We start from the raw sequence: 17895 nt of genomic DNA on the forward strand, positions 1-17895 counted from the left end.
CTGACAATTCTACTCTGGCCTTGACTGGATATACAATCTTAAACTACCCTAAGTGTTCGTAAGGCGGGAAACTATGTTTTTTCGTGGCTAAATCAACTGGCTGTGTCCACTCTCTGGGGCTGATCGACATGTTTACTGTTGCCCTCAAATGTTCCGCAAAACTTAAGGGGCTCCGGAACGCCCTATACTTGCAATGTTAAAATAACGCTTATAAATTACATCTTTCCTCACAAAGTATTTGAGGTAGGAAGTTGAACTTTTTACAGATTATTTATTGGAATATGGGCTACAACTTAACACAGGGATTTTACAAAATTTTAGTTCAGTTATTAAAGATGATTTTTTTTTCAATTGTAATGAAAATTCACAACATTTTTTATTTATATATTCAAAAATATACAGTTTTTTGGAAAAAGGCTGTGTTAAATTATGCAGAAGGTACTGTGTAACATTTACTGAAAGTTTGAAACAAATATGTTTGCAAGATCCTTAGAAAACATGTAAGTAGTATGAGAAAATAAAAGTTTCGGGAATCGAGCGACAAAGATTGGATTAACTTTTTAGTGCATTCCAGGTCCATAGGATGGATTATCTTCATCCTCTGCAAACTCCTCCTCCAGCTTCCTCTTGTTCCTCCTCCTGTTTACTCTTGCTTGTATTTCTAGACTCTTTACAGCCCTGTCTGCAGCCCGAAGGCGTTCCTTGTCTAAAGCAAGCATCGCTCGTTGTTGTGTTCGTAGATTTTGCTACCATTTTCTTCAGTTGCAGTTACTGCAACACTGTTCCAAAAGGTGGTCATGTATGAACACTTATCACATTTCAGTTGTATTTCACTAGCAAGTCCTACGTGCTTTATTATGGAGAGTTCCAGACCATCTTCACTACAATGAATACATCTTACACAGTTTGAAAAAATTCCTTTGAGAACCGACATATCAAATATTTCATTCACATCCGATTCGCCCATAAAACATTCATAGTTTTCACTCATTGAACCAAGCCTCTTCTGTGAAGTATTTTCTTTCCCACTTTGACTGCTATGGGCAGGTGTACTTGAGAGGTTAGGTTCACTCACTTGGTTATCGTCTTTATTGTTTACAGTAATAACACATACCTTCGGCTTTCCAACATTTCTCCTTTTCTTAAAAGCCTTCAGAGGATTTCTAATAACTTTACTTTTACTCATTATTATACTTCAACAAAACAGAGACTCAAGAAACAGAATTAATTACGAATATTTTCGAGATAACGACAGAGTAAATAAACATGAAACAATCGACAATCACACCAGCGATATATATTGAACCATCACAGGTTAGCCACAACACATACTTTATCTCACATCACTAAAATGTACCTGATGAAAACGGACGTTAATAATAACACCATTTGACAGCAGTTTAACAGCGCCACAGTGGGTCATGCCCATGTAGAACACATTTCAAAAAAAATTTAAAAAAAGTTGTAGTCTTCGGAATTGAATAAATTATATATCTATTAAAAGGTTATAGTCTGCAGATTCAGAAAATGCAAAAAAGTAAAAATTGAACTTTTCATGATTTTGAGCCTTTCCGGAGCCCCTTAACTAGCACAGCTCGTAGCTCGTAATTTCCAGTCGGGCGATTACGAGATACACGCAGGTGTCCACAACAAAATATTTCGTCCGGAGCTAGCAGACCGGGATGCGTTCTGTCCAGCACACGGCCCTTCTAGGAAGACAGTGCGCCCATTACTTAACTCACAATTGCATATATCGTTGCAGTCTTCTTCCACCGTACTGAGGGTTTGCTTCCTGCCACAGCTAGTGTCGCCTAACGGGTGCTTTCGCTACAATTTTCGTTGTTTCTTTGCCCAGTGGGGTTTCAGAAATAAACTGGGGCATACGGCATTGCCAGTTTCACCCGGTGCAATGAGTGTTTGCCCTTCGTTCATTTAGAAACGAGCTCCGCCCAAACAGAAGCTGTCCACTTGAACATCATGTGTCGACCTCGACAGAATCACGTGGTTTTCGAATGTCTACCAATTTACCGATGACTCACACTGTTGTCATTCTTTCTGTGTCTGAAAAATAGCCTCCCGCTGCGAACCTTGGTGCTTTCATAAGTTAAAAGGCTTTTGCAGAGCATGTATGGGTCTTACGCCCTATACATGTATCATATGAATTTTGTTTATGTCAAGGTGTTGACGCAGTTCCTGCGTTCTTGCGTTTCCACATAAATTGAAGGGCTGTGTTCTCCTTTGATACCACCCCAAAATGGATCCCCTACTGTATAAAATGTTTATTTCAGCGCAGGTGTGCTTCAAATGACTCACCCAACAGTGACTCATTGTTGTGCGTTTGTCTCTGGCGAGAAATGGCCGGTCTGTACCGTGCATCGCACCCCTAATAGATCTCCTGTGACGAGAGTTCACTGGATTGTGGCTTTCTTAACTTCATGTTGCTGTGACCAGGTCGGCTGGGAAGCCTACCATACACTTCAGTCCAATGCTGCAGAAATGCTACTTGTCTATCAACATGCAATTTAGGTGGAGTTTGAAACTTCCTGGCAGATTAAAACTGTGTGCTGGACCGAGACTCGAACTGTTGATGACTGGAAACATGTTGCCTGGTTGGGCGAGTCTCATTCCGAATGAAGAATCCAGGCGAAAAACCTCATAAGTCCAAAATTCCAAAATTTCTGTTTTTTCCATAATTTAATAGACCAGCCAGTGTAGTTTTAGCTGGTTTTACAGAACTGAGTCAAGAGATATTCTGATATCTTGTAAGCATGTGCAGGCTAAAAACATTATAAGTCCATGAAAAACAGGAGAATATCCTGACAAGTGCAGAGAATGCAACGATAAAATTTTATGACTTAATGATTCCCAGCCCGCGCAGGTCTGTTTTCACTAATGTTATCGTTGTTTTATCATTGTTGCCACGTTGTTGTGTATAAGTTGACCATTGATGTTAGTTATGTGGAGTTTGTGAAGGAAGTTAGATCTAGCGTTGTATTCTGTCAGTGTAAAATGAATAAAGATGACAGTGACTCATCTACTTGCGAAGAAAACTATAGAATGTCATCAAAGAAGCTGACAAAGAAAAGGAAGAAGTATGGTCGCGTTAGAGATGCCTCCAAACGTTTAAGACTGCAGTCACATGAAATAGGAGACCCATGCAAGTGCAAAAACAATTGTTTTGACATTGTCAGCGATGAAAATAAGAGGAATATTATTAACTTGAAAACTTTCAAAATCATGATGAAATTAACTTCTATTTAAGTGGTTTAATCACAATGGTCCCTGTACAGCGCAGGCATCCTAGAGGAGAAGAGCAGGATGCAACTTTCGTGATGCATCATATAAATTCAGTGTTTGTATTACCATTAATGGAAGTGTCCAAGACGTACATGTGTGCAAGCAAGCATTTATGTCGTTACATGGAATAAAGAAGGGCAAGGTAGATCATTTACTGAAGAAACTTAAATCTGGAGACATCCTCTACGAGACGGCAGAGGGAAAAACAGATCCCGCCCACAGGCTTTGAAAGATGAAACACGTGCAATATTAAGAGGGCACATTAAATCATTTAACTACATTTAACTACAGTTTGACAAAGTCAGAAAAAATTTACCTAACAGAGTCTTTGAATATTAAAAAAATGTTCCATATGTTCAAGGAGAAGTTTCAGGATCAGAACACGTCGTACGAAACATACCGCACTATATTCAATTCAAATTTCAATATAAGTTTTGGATATCCACGATCTGATACTTGTGGCTCCTGCGATGAATATCTACCCAAGAAGAAAAATTTGGAGAAGGAACTGACTTTAACATCATCTGTTGAAAATAAAGTAAGGCTTCATTCCGAACTTCGATCCAATGAAATAGCCCATGAATTGCATCTCAGAAAACAAAAAGTGTTCTATGACAGGAAAAAAAAGGCAAAGATGGAATGTCAAAAAAATCCACCAAAGATTGCAATTACGATGGACTATAGCAAAAACTTTCCTTGTCCAAATATAAAGACGAATGAAGTTTATTATAAACGACAGCTCTCTGTATTTATATTCAATGTTCATATTTTGACAACAGGGGACAGCTATTTTTACATGTATCCAGAGAGCACAGGCCGGAAAGGAGCAGACGAAGTTTCATCGTTCCTTCATCATTTTGTGCACAATTTTCTAAATCCAGAAGTCAGACATCTGGAGATCTTCTGCAAATCTTGCGGAGGGCAAAACAAGAACGGAACAGGGTTCAGATTCCTTCACCATGTGGTCCATACAGAAAAACGATTGGACTATGTAAAGATGACATTCCCCATAAGAGGTCATTCATACCTCGAATGTGATAAAATTATAGGTACGATAGACCAAACTCTGGAATGTCAAATTCCAAAGGACTGGTGTCAGGTTTTTCAGAATTCACACACACACCCTTCGCCTTTTATCATCATTAGTGTTGAGGAGCAACGAGAGATAATCAAATGCTGGACAGAGCATCTGGATAATACAATATACAAGAAGAAACTCCCTTTCCAGTCCAGGTCAATGACAGAATTGGAAGTCACACGACACCATGCAGCACTGGTTTGGTATAGAGGAAGCTGCAATGGAGCATATGAGCAAGCTTCATACTTCTTTGTGGAAAGAAAGGGCAAGATTCCAGCCTGAAAGAAGGCGAGTTCAGCCTACACTCTGCTAAATATGAAGGTATGGTAATTCCTTTACAGCAATATGATTTGAAAGTTTTTTTATTTATTGAAATAAGTATTTTTTAATATTAGGCATACAGTTATTTAAATTAAGGGATTCTGATTTTTTGCAGGTGATCTTAAAATATCTGCTGAAAAATACAGAGATTTACAAGACTTGAAAGGATTTTGCATAATGAAGTGCAAGTCTATTTTGATCGTCTTTTGCATTAACCCACCATCGAAAAAGCACAGGACCTTCTATAGAAGATTATTAAATGATTATATGAGATAATTTGTTGTAACATGAATTTGAAATCTTGTAGTTACCTGCAATATTTTATGGACTTGTCATATTTTTCCTCTGTACAACCTGCCTTCGTAATAAAAATGCATCATATTATTGTAAATCCTCTTCAGATCTGTATAATTTCAGCAGTACTCTTTCTCTGAGAGATATATTAAGGGCTGAAACAAAAATGAAGAATATAACTTGAAAAACTAAAATTTTTTTAGTCTTGAAACTTTAAATTTCATCTCCTGAAAAAAATAAGAATTGTGACTTATCAGGTTTTTCCCTTGGGCTCTTCAAATTGTATCGAGCAGATGGAAGTGTACGTCTATGGAGACCTCATGAGTCCATGGACCCTGCATGTTAGCAGCGGACTGTTCAAGCTAACGGAGGATCTTGAATGGTTTGGGGCGTGTGCGGTTGGAGTGACATGGGATTCCTGATGCGTCTAGATACGACTCTGACAGGTGACAGGTGATACGTGCATAAGAATTCTGTTTCCATTCACGTCCATTGTGAATTTCGACGGACTTGGGCAATTCCAGCAGAACAATACGGCACCCAACACGTCCAGAATTGCTAGAGAGTGGCTCCAGGAACACAATTCTGAGTTTCAACACTACTCTTGACCACCAAACTCCCAAGTTACTGAGCATATGTGGAATGTGTTGCAACGTGCTATTCAAAGAAGATCTCCACCCCCTCGTATTCATACGCGTTTATGGACAGCCCTGCAGGATTCGTGGTGTCAGTTCCCTCCAGCACTACTCCAGACATTAGTCGAGTCGGCGCCACATCGAGCTGTGGCACTTCTGCGGGCTCGCAGTGACCGTACATGATATTAGGCAGGTGTACCAGTTTCTTTGGCTCTTCAGTGTATAACCTCAACTAATCTATTTAACTTGAACTATCTTCAGTTCTGGAAACAATCTGTTATCATATTTATACAATATACGGAAGCGTGTCAAAAACGACTGTACCTCAATTTTTTTTCAGTTGGTACCATCAAATGGCTCTAAGCACTATGTGACCTTACATCTGAGGTCATCAGTCGCCTAGACGTAGAACTAATTAAACCTAACTAACCTATGAACATCACACACATCCATGCCCGAGGCAGGATTCGAACCTGCGACCGTAGCAGCAGCGCGACTACGGACTCAAGCGCCTAGAACCGCTCGGTCACAGCGTCCGGCTGTGAAATACACAAATAACTTCCGGTAATATAGCGTTTAAAATGCTCATGAATCCAAATTGCAGAAATTGCACAGATACATGTAAGTATACAATCTGCAAAAATGTACATGACTCAAAAAGGTTCATGAGAAGGACACTTGATATGTGTATATCGATCCACATGATATCAATCACGTATTAAAATAATGTACTAAAAATCTCTTTTTTATTATGCAGCACGACATAATGATCCACAAAGCTTTTTATACATTTGTCCCATCTTCTGTCAATGTTGATGTCGCGGTCTTCCGAAGTTATTTGTGGCGCGATGTAGATGAAGGATCAGGAAGTCGACCAAGAACGAGTATTACGAGAGTGTGGTGTCTGAGCTCCATATATAGACCCACGACCGTTCAGTTCATTAGCTGATCTACGTCACAGAGCAGTCATGTACACTGTATGCAACTCGTTGATATACAGGGTGGTCCACTGATCGTGACCGGGCCAAATATCTCATGAAATAAGCGTTAAACGAAAAAACTACAAAGAACGAAACTTGTCTAGTTTGAAGGGGGAAACCAGATGGCGCTATGGTTGGCCCGCTAGATGGCGCTGCTATAGGTCAAACGGATATCAACTGCGTTTTTTAAAATAGGAACCCCCATTTTTATTACATATTCGTGTAGTACGTAAAGAAATATGAACGTTTTAGTTGGACCACTTTTTTCGCTTCGTGATAGATGGCTCTGTAATAGTCAGAAACATTTGGCTCACAATTTCAGACGAACAGTTGGTAACAGGTTTTTAAAATTAAAATACAGAACGCAGGTACATTTGAACATTTATTTAGGTTGTTCCAATGTGATACATGAGCCTTTGTGAACTTATCACTTCTGAGAACGCATGCTGTTACAGCGTGATTACCTGTAAATACCACATTAATGCAATAAATGCTCAAAATGAGGTCCGTCAACCTCAATGCATTTGGCAAAACGTGTAACGACATTCCTCTGAACAGCGAGTAGTTCACCTTCCGTAATGTTCGCACATGCATTGACAATGCACTGACGCATGTTGTCATGCGTTGTCGGTGGATCGCGATAGCAAGTATCCTTCAACTTTCCCCACAGATAGAAATCCGGGGACGTCAGATCCGGTGAATGTGCGGGCCATGCTATGGTGCTTCGACGCCCAATCCACCTGTCATGAAATATGCTATTCAATACCGCTTCAATCGCACTCGAGCTATGTGCCGGACGTCCATCATGTTGGATGTACATCGCCATTTTGTCATGTAGTGAAGCATCTTGTAGTAACATCGGTAGAACATTACGTAGGGAACCGGTATACATTGCACCATTTAGATTGCCATCGATAAAATGGGGGCCAATTATCCTTCCGCCCTTGATGCTGCACCATACATTAACCCGCCAAAGTCGCTGGTGTTCCACTTGTCGCAGCCATCGTGGATTTTCCGTTGCCCAATAGTGCATATTATGCCGGTTTACGTTACCGCCGTTGTTTAATGACGCTTCGTCGCTAAATAGATCGCGTTCAAAAAAATCTGTCATCGTCCCGTAATTTCTCTTGTGCCCAGTGGCAGAACTGTACACGACGTTCAAAGTCGTGGCCACGCAATTCCTGTTGCATAGAAATATGGTACGGGTGCAATCGATGTTGATGTAGCATTCTCAGCACCTACGTTTTTGAGATTCCCGATTCTCGAGCAGTTTGTCTGCTACTGATCTGCGGATTAGCCGCGACAGCAGCTAAAACACCCAGTTGGGCATCATCATTTGTTGCAGGTCGTGGTTGACGTTTCACATGTGGCTGAACACTTCCTGTTTCCTTAAATAACGTAACTATCTGGCGAACGGTCCGGACACTTGGATGATGTCGTCCAGGATACCGAGCAATATACATAGCACACGGCCGTTCTGCATTTTGATCACAATTGGTAAACGGTCCATTTTAACACGGGTAATGTATCACGAAACAAATACCGTCCGCACTGGCGGAATGTTACGTGATATCACGTACTTATACGTTTGTGACTATTACAGCGACATTTATCACAAAGCGAAAAGGTGGTCAAACTAAAACATTCATTTTTCTTTACGTACTGCACGAGTGTGTAAGAAAAATATGGGAGCTACTATTTAAAAAAAGCCAGTTGATATCAGTTTGAGCTATGGCTGCGCCATATAGCGGTCCAATCATAGCGCAATCCGGTTTCCCCCTTAAAGTTAGACAAGTTTCGTTCTTTGTAGTTTTTTCGTTTGACTCTTATTTCGTGAGATATTTGGCCCGGTCACGATCAATGGACCACCCTGTATAGTAGAGTGAACCCATCACATCCGACATTATTAAATATCAGTGTTGTGTATTTTTGCACTCTGCTGTACTCATTTCCTATAGGATACGATGCTATTAAGGTGAAATTGACATCCAGCTAAACATTTCTAGGCAATATGTTAAACCTGTGTTCTAGGCGCTACAGTGTGTAACCGAGCGACCGCTACGGTAGCAGGTTCGAATCCTGCCTCGGGCATGGATGTGTGTGATGTCCTCAGGTTAGTTAGCTTTAATTAGTTCTAAGTTCTAGGCGACTGATGACCTCAGATGTTAAGTCGCATAGTGCTCAGAGCCATTTGAACCATTTTTGAGTCTAGTAATGGTTGTAAGAAAGGAAGGGATGTGAGAAGGTATGTTCTTCCGTTTTCGAGCCCGTCTTCCTTCTTTCCTGTCTTCTATGATATTTGTTCCGTATTTGCCGCTTCTTTCTTTCTTTTTGCTTGTATCTTGGTTTTTCCTCTGGGCTGGCATATGGTAAACAGAATTTTTAAGATTTATGACCGCTGTTTCCCAGGAATTGCTTATGTTAACAATGTGTAAGGCATGATGTGCCTTATTTTTAACACTTTCGACCCCTATGTGTCTTTTAGCAGTCCTTTTATTTATAGCACTTTCCTGTAGTAGATATGCCTATCATCATGGCGACTAATCCTCACAGTGATACTTTTTATATCTCCAGGCTGCGCTGTCGGACAGGAATATTGCTGACCAGCTCTTCTAAATTGCATTTTCCACTCCAGCGTCTGCCTGGCGCCTGGGTTCCATCTTTGTAGGTGAACATTTCGGCTAATTTACTCTGTACTGTCTTCTCGAAATCATCCGCTGCTGTATCAATACAATAGGAGCAGTAAACCCAAACATCTCTCCTTTCACTCCGTCTGCCTTTCCCCCTCGCCGTTACTCTGCCATCTCATCTGATGCGGGATGTTCAAGTTCACCCTATGGATCTTCATCGACTTGTGACGTCTTGCTATGGTACTAGACGTTCACTCATGTTACAAAAATGTTTTAACGTATGATAAACTAGTTTCAGATCTTTTTTCATGGCTGCCCTGAAACTCTAATAACCCCGAGCCTTGTTTAACAATAATTTCAATCTAATTCTGTTTTTTTTTTACATTACATATGCTAATCATCCTTAATCTTGAGCAAGTTTCCTCAACTTCTTAGAAAAATAGTCAAGGTATAGAATAATGGTGATGTATGTTGAAAACGTTAGTCATCACTTACAATTAGTTCTAATTTCTTGGATTCCAAACCTCGTTAGGTTTTTCATGCAAATAAAGATAAAAATTATGTAAACAAATGTTTTCTTTTTTTGTCAACATTCTTGTTTGCCCTATGTAATGTCTTCTCTGCTGTTGACTCCTGCAACGTTAACTCGCTAACCAAAAATGTTACCCTACTGATTAACTCATATATGTTCATCAAATTATCTCAACAATATACTACCAAATTATTCGATTACCTGTGGTCTTACTGTACCTCTGAGGCTTCATTCTAGCCTTGTTTTACCTTTGTTTTTTCCTCACCTTTTCAGATAAGAAATTATGTCAATATACAGTCAATAATTTAGAATCCTCTTCAATTATTTCGAAAATTCTTTCCATTTGTACACCTGCTGTTTGGATTATAGGTGACCTGCAGATAATAGGTCCCTGCTAAGGCAATCATTTGAAGCTTATATCTCACAATTTATCCCTCATAAGCTTCTAAATGGCTTACATAGTGCATCCCCAGTGACTTCCCTGTTTTCACCGTCCACTTATGCTTGATCCCTAGAGCCTTCGGATCCTAACCAACAACTGGTTCTTTAACTTTTCGCGTCTTAAACACCGGAAGTTCACGTTCTGTGTTGCTTTCATTGAATAGCTGTTCCGAAATGGCTGTCATATCACTACTGCTGTCAATCACTGCTACCAATTGGAGCCCTTATTACTGGGTGTAACTCAAGTGGTAAATTTCGTTCATTGTCTCTCGTGAGAGCTTCTTCAGTCTCGTAATACACAAGCCTATTGATCTTTCTACAAACACCCAACTTCGTGGTAGAGGTACATCGCTTACTTCATCTCTTTTTATCTGGATGGCTTTCCCAGCCTTTGCCGGTATAATTCCGCCGTACTCTTCCATGTATGTTCGCATTATCACGTCATAATCCCCTGAATTATATATATCGGATTTGCTGTCAGCCGTACTCCAGCTCGGGTTTCGCGTTATTGATCGTAATCCTCATGAACTGTACTCACTCCTTTCTCTGCATCAAATATCGGGTATAAACAATCTACCGTCTCATCATCCTCCATTTGTATTATTTCGATTGGTGGAACTTCTGCCTTATCATCAGTCAAATCCCAGTTGATTGTATCCCAACAAGTAATTGTGCTTTTGATGCTAAATGTTCCGTCTCTATCACTGTAAGTCAATCAGTTTGTTTACTGTTAACTACACAATTTTTCGTGGGTTGTGCAGTATCCTCCTGGTCCTCCGCTTCTACATCTAGTAAATTTGATATTTGCCTGGCTTAGGTGGCCTAACTTCAGCATCAGGTAATTCGTCTTTCCTTTGCTGATTTGATATACTCGGATTCGTGGTTCTCTTACTAGCCCTGGAGAGTTGTCTGAATTTGAGTAGTTCTGATTCTGTGGCTGAAACCAGTTTGTTGTACTGTGACCATTTCGCCAGTTCCCATTTCTGTTATTATTATTGCCCGCATCTCGTGGTCGTGCGGTAGCGTTCTCGCTTCCCACGCCCGGGTTCCCGGGTTCGATTCCCGGCGGGGTCAGGGATTTTCTCTGCCTCGTGATGGCTGGGAGTTGTGTGCTGTCGTTAGGTTTAAGTAGTTCTAAGTTCTAGGGACTGATGACCATAGATGTTAAGTCCCATAGTGCTCAGAGCCATTTGAACCATTTTTTTGTTATTATTATTCTTTCGGTAAAACCGACTGTTGTAGCCATTACTGTTTCGACCTGAATTCCAATTTCCTTGATTTCGTCCATTATTTCATCCTGAATTCTGCCTTGATCATTACTATTGCCATTGTTCCCATTTCCTTTCCCCGGTCTATCACTGTTATTGTCTTGTTGATTTCTTGGATTTCATGCATCATACTCACTTAATACAAAGTCTAAATCACGAAGGGTTCTCGATTCCCTGCAGGGTCAGGGATTTTCTCTGCCTCGTGATGACTGGGTGTTGTGTGATGTCCTTAGGTTAGTTAGGTTTAAGTAGTTCTAAGTTCTAGGGGGCTGATGACCATAGATGTTAAGTCCCACAGTGCTCCGAGCCATTTGAACCACGAAGGGTTCCCTTGAAAGCCTGCACGTTGACTCCTCATCTACCTACTAAAGATCGTTGGTATCTTAATGGGAGTTTCATTATACAGAATCGTATTAGTTCTCCATCACTGTATGGATTATCTAAGCACTGATTCTTCTTTACCGCATTCTTACAGAATTTAAGTGGACCCTTTTCTTTCGACTTCTCACCCAGTACCTTCTGATGCAATTCATGTTTGTGTCTACTACTTTTGTGCTTCAGGCGACCAATACAGTGACAAAAATGACAATTTAAACTCTTCATACAATCTACAAGTTTGAGCTATCTTTTGCATCGTTTCTGCGATCGCAGCGTTCTTGTGTGCACAGATGAAAGCTAACGTATATGATAATGGCCAATGTTCTGATGAACCAATCTGAAACTGATTGATAAAGGTCCTAGGATGGAAGAAATTTCTGTCTTACTTGTAATACTGAAATTTCCTGACAGTGAGGAAGTGGTCATTGCCAAATTTAGTGTTGGCACCATTTGGTGTTCGTTCCAAACCACCACTCCTTCTTCCAATCATACTTCTATCATTTACGTCTGTGTGTTGTACTGCCATTGGGTATTTCACACTTCCGCTATCCTCTACATATGTATTAAACCATTGTGACAGTACACAATTATTCATCTCACGTCCTATATGTTTTGTTATTGTTACTGGTGTTCAATTTTGGCGCCTACTGTCCGTGACAGGATCGGTATACATTCTTGCCAGTGCCATCAGACTCTGGTATGGCCTATACTGTTCCGTATGGCAACTTGGTGTTACCTGATCTACTTGTTATGGTACTGTATATTTCTCTCGTCTACGTTGGTCAGCGTACGTTACATTTCGCACTTGATGTATCCGATGATTTTGGTTTGCTCTCAGTCTCTATTCAGGCGTCTCCTGTCTCTGATCATTTGGTACGTTCGTTTGTCAGTACCCATTTCATGAATCGGGATAGTTGCTTCCACACTTGTTTTGTCCCTTTGCCCATTTTTGCACTCGGACATGCAGCTACATTCGCGTCTTTCCAAATTTTCGCGATCTTTTGCGTCTCGTTATACGCCGCAGATGACTTTGTTTCGACCATTGCTGTGTCCCCGCTTGAATTTACAGAGGATTCAGTCGTCGCAGTCGACTCTCAACACATGCAGACGTTGTCACTTGACCTTCTATACTTCGCAATGATTCCGCTTTGAGTCTTTGGAACTGCCCCTTGTTTTTCGATTCAATCTTCAAAAATATGACTATCAAATATTTTTAAAGTTGCTTTCGTAACCCGTCTTTGAACTGTTGTCTCTGCAATGATCTGTTGTGCCTTACGAATTGTTTTCGTTGCAGAGGCATCTACCTGTTGCTTGATCTCTTTGACGCACTGTTGAGTCTCGTCACGCAACTTGGTTATATCTTTTTGCACCTCATCAATATCTGTTTTCATTTGCGTATGCTTCAATCACATCTCGTGGATCTTTTGGATCTTTTAGAATTTGATCTAATTGCAATTGATATCAATTTCCCGTTTGACATCCTTGTGTAAACAAACCCTCTTGCACACTTTGCATGGTTTGCTCCAAATATTGCAACACTGCAAACATATTTTCGGGTGCGTTTGTATTTTTCCCAGTAGCCACTTGATGTGACATTCCTCTCTTCCGTCATCCCTGCACCGTTTTCGTAATGTCATGTATGAATTACAGAATCCAACGCCAAATTTCTGTAACTCAAATGCTAAAATACTGTCAACGATAGTCGGAGCAGAATCCAATAGACACCCACAACGATGTGAACATCACCTTTGCGCCAGCGAAACACAAAAAAATTATTCATTATGTCAAATACTGAATTTAAAAAGAAATTTTAATAAAAAGTTTTTTGGTACGAAAACATAGCCTAATTCAAAGGGCAGTCACACATTTATCTTTAATTTCACTTCCAGATCTAGTAAAAGTTTGGATTTAGACTGCTTTTCTCTCTTCCAATAGGTTAATGCACCACCTCATAAATGCTGCCAAGTCACACTCTATCAGTCAATTACTGATGTCATCATCCTAATTGTAGCACTGAAATGTTAACAAATTTTTCAGATCACATTTCAACAGGATAACACACCCAATCCACAAATCGTCAATAGTATCAACTTCTATCTCAAATTACCACTTGACAGACTCATATCCAAACCCACAAACAATTATGACTGTCTCACACTCTACCCACAAACGATTCTTACAGTCTCCCTTATAACCAAAAACGCATCCTGGCAGTCTCCCTTCTAAACAAAAGCGCATCCTGCCAGTCTCCCTTCTAAACAAAATTGTATCCTGGCAGGCTGCCTTATAATCAAAAACACGTCCTGGCAGGCTTCCTTCTAACCAAAAATGCATCCTGATAGGCTCCCTTCTAATCACAAATGGATCCTGGCAGGCTCCCTTGTAACAAAAAACGCTTCCTGACAGGGTCGCCACAGTATAATATGCTCACCTCTTTTACTATTACCTGTTCTTACCACTTACCGCATACGGGTGGCTCTGGCAAATTTGAAGTGGCTGTTAACCCATGCCCTCCAACGTAAGGAGAGCCTAGATGCAGTCACGTTTGGACATCAGAATAATACCTGTTACACATGACCTAAACTATGTAATGAGGAAGGGGTAACTTCTAATTCAGATGAAACAAACGAACGTCTACCTGTTCTAAATAATTTTATTATAATAATCACCATACGCAGGTTGCATATTTGGTGATGAAAACACAAGAAAAATCTTAATGACTCTAACTTAAGCAAGATACAAACGCAATAATTTATCAAAACAATTCTTACATTAGCGTAATCTCAAAAGAAAAGAAAAACTAACTTAACTTCAAGCACATCAAAAATTTTATCCCAAAATATTACACTGACGATGTAAAATCACACAATTCATGGGCACTGACTGTTCTATTGTAGTTGGACAATATCGTCGATCTGCTGCATGCCTTCCTCGAATTTAAGAGCCAGGAATACACGTGCTGTAAGTGGCTGATATGGACATGAAAGAATGAGAAAAATTAGACACATCAGCTCCAATCTAAATCAGATCTTAAGTGAACACACTATACTGCCTCCCGCCTGGATAACGCGGTATTTATCTTGTGCAGACTGCTGCGATAAGTGTGGACGTGGTCGGCTGTGGCGTGTGTCGGTGGCGGATGCGTCAACGCCTTGCGGCCTTGTAGGCTTGCCATTTCTGCTCTGGCCTTGGACTAGACATACAGTCGTAAACTGCCCTAAGTTTCTGTAAGGCGAAAAACTATGGTTTTCCCTGGCTAAATCAAATGGGTGTGTCCACTCGCTAAGGCTGATCGACATGTACACTGTTGGCCCCAAATGTTCCGCAGAACTTAATTGGAACAGCTCGTAGCTCGTAATTTCAAATCCAGAGATATTACAACATACCAGAGCCTCCTGAACACATACAGGTGTTCACAACAAAAATGTCTCTTCCAGAGCTAGGACAGAGCGGGATGTTCTTCGTCCATCACACGGCCGTTCTAGGAAGACAGTGCACCCATTGCTCACTCGTGATTGCCTATGTTGTTGCAGTCTTCCGCCACCATACTGTGGATTCGCCTCCTGCCACAACTCGTGTCGCCCAATGTGTGCTTTTGATGCAACTTTCGTCGTTTCTTTACCCACTGGGGTATCAGAAATGAACTGGGGCATACGCCAGTTTCACCTAGTGCAATGAGTGTTGTTCGCTCTTCTTTCATTTAGAAATGATCTATCCCAAACAGGAGCCGTCCACTTGAACATCATGCGTCTTCATCACAAGTATCACGTGGTTTTAGAATCATTACCAAATTTCCGGTGACTCACACTATCACCATTCTTTCTGTGTCTCATAAATAGCCTTCTGCTGCGTTCCTGACTGCTTTCTTATGTTAAAATGCTTTTGCAGAGCAATGTGCGTCTTATGCTCTATACACGTGTCACATGAAATTTGTTTATGTCAAGCTGACGATACTCTTGCTACGGTCTTATGTTTCCGCATAAATAGAAGGGTTTTGTTCTCCTATGAGATCACCCCAAAATGGATTCCCTACTATATAAAATGTTTACTTCGGCGCAGATGTGCGTCAGATGGCTCCCCAAACAGTGACTCAGTGTTGTGCGGTTGTCTCTGCTGGAAAATGGCAGGTGCGTTCCGTGCATTCAGTGCATCGCGTCCCTAATTGATCTCCTGTGGCGAGGGTTGGATGGATTATGGCTTTCTTGAGTTGAGTTTGCAGCCCGGGGTAGCCGAGCGGTTCTGGGCGCTACACTCTGGAACCGCGCGACCGCTACGGTAGCAGGTTCGAATTCTGCCTGGGGCATGGATATGTGTGATGTCCTTAGGTTAGTTAGGTTTAAGTAGTTCTAAGTTCTAGGGGACTGATGACCTCAGAAGTTAAGTCCCATAGTGCTCGGAGCCATTTTTTGAGTTGAGTTCTGTGTACCTGTGCTCGGATAGGTTGGAAAGCCTCACTTACACTTCAGCCCACTGCTACAGAAATCCTACTTGTCTGTCAACATGTAAATTAGGTGGCTTTTGTTAGTATCGAGTTCATGTGAACCATGCATGAATTAATTATTCTCCTCGCTATGAAAATAACGTGATTCTATGCAAAGTATGGCTTCTGGGGTATCAAATTCATCGGCTTAGTGAGTAAAATCGATATCTTGACATAAAATTACGTTTGGTGGCAAAAGTTATCCTGCCACCGTAATTCACAAACCGTAACAGCCGTTGGGGTTCAGTAACGTACTCATTTAAACTGACAGCCTAGTGTAAGTGGAAAAAATGGTTAAAATGGCTCTGAACACTATGGGACTTAACATCTGTGGTCATCAGTCCCCTAGAACTTAGAACTACTTAAACCTAACTAACCTAAGGACATCACACACATCCATGCCCGAGGCAGGATTCGAACCTGCGACCGTAGCAGGTGTAAATGGAGTCATTGTTCGAACTGCATCATCAACAGATTTCTCTTTACAAGATTTCAAGCCACAAAATATATATACTAGACGGGCCACTAACAACCGATGACGGAAGGGTCGTCGAACTGGTGCACATAGTTATCGGAGGAAGAATAGGAGATTAGTTTTTAACGTCCTGTTGAGAAGAAGAACATCAGTGACAGAGCACAATCTCTTATTTGGGATGGATGGGGAAGGAAATCAGCAGTGCCCTTTCAAAGGGAACAGCCTCGCATTTGCCTAAAGCTATTTAGGGAAATCACGGAGAACCTAGATCAGGTCGTCCTCCCAAGTGTGCTAACCGTTGCGTCACCTCGTTCGCTAGGTGTACATAATTATAGCTTTATATCGCTGACGTTAATCTTTTATAGAATTGTGGAACATGTTCTTTGCTCATGGATCATGCATTATGACCTTTATGTGGAACAAAAATCTCCTCTATAGACACCAATTTGTGTTCTGCAAAAGATTTTGAGAAACTCAGTTCGCTCTAGTCACGCATGAAATCTATAACGCCGTAGACGCAGGCGCCCAGTTTGATAGAGTGTTCTTTGAAATCTGAATTGCATTCAGTATTGTTGCCGGACGGTGGGGCCGAGCGGTTCTAGGCGCTTCAGTCTGGAACCACGCCACCACTACGGTCGCAGGTTCGAATCCTGCCTCGGACATGGATGTGTATGATGTCCTTAGGTTAGTTAGGTTTAAGTAGTTCTAAGTTCTAGGGGACTGATGACCTCAGATGTTAAGTTCCATAGCGCTCAGAGCCATTTGAACCATTCAGTAGAGTTCTGTGATCCATGTCACATTATCGAGTGCGCTAAGTTGTGATAGAGTCGTCATATGACGACTCTGTCATAACTCTTCTCTCTCTCTCTCTCTAGTTATGATAGAGTCGTCATATGACGACTCTGTCATAAATCTCTTTCTCTCTCTCTCTCTCTCTCTCTCTCTCTCTCTCTCTCTCTATATATATATATATATATATATATATATATATATATATATATATGAAAATTGCCGTCGGGCACAAGCCTGTTAAAAACGAAGTAATAAAAGTGTTTGTAGAACATAGTAACATAAATGTTTTTACAA

Source organism: Schistocerca americana, chromosome 1 (assembly GCF_021461395.2).
Source record: "Schistocerca americana isolate TAMUIC-IGC-003095 chromosome 1, iqSchAmer2.1, whole genome shotgun sequence".
Lineage (NCBI taxonomy): Eukaryota > Metazoa > Arthropoda > Insecta > Orthoptera > Acrididae > Schistocerca > Schistocerca americana.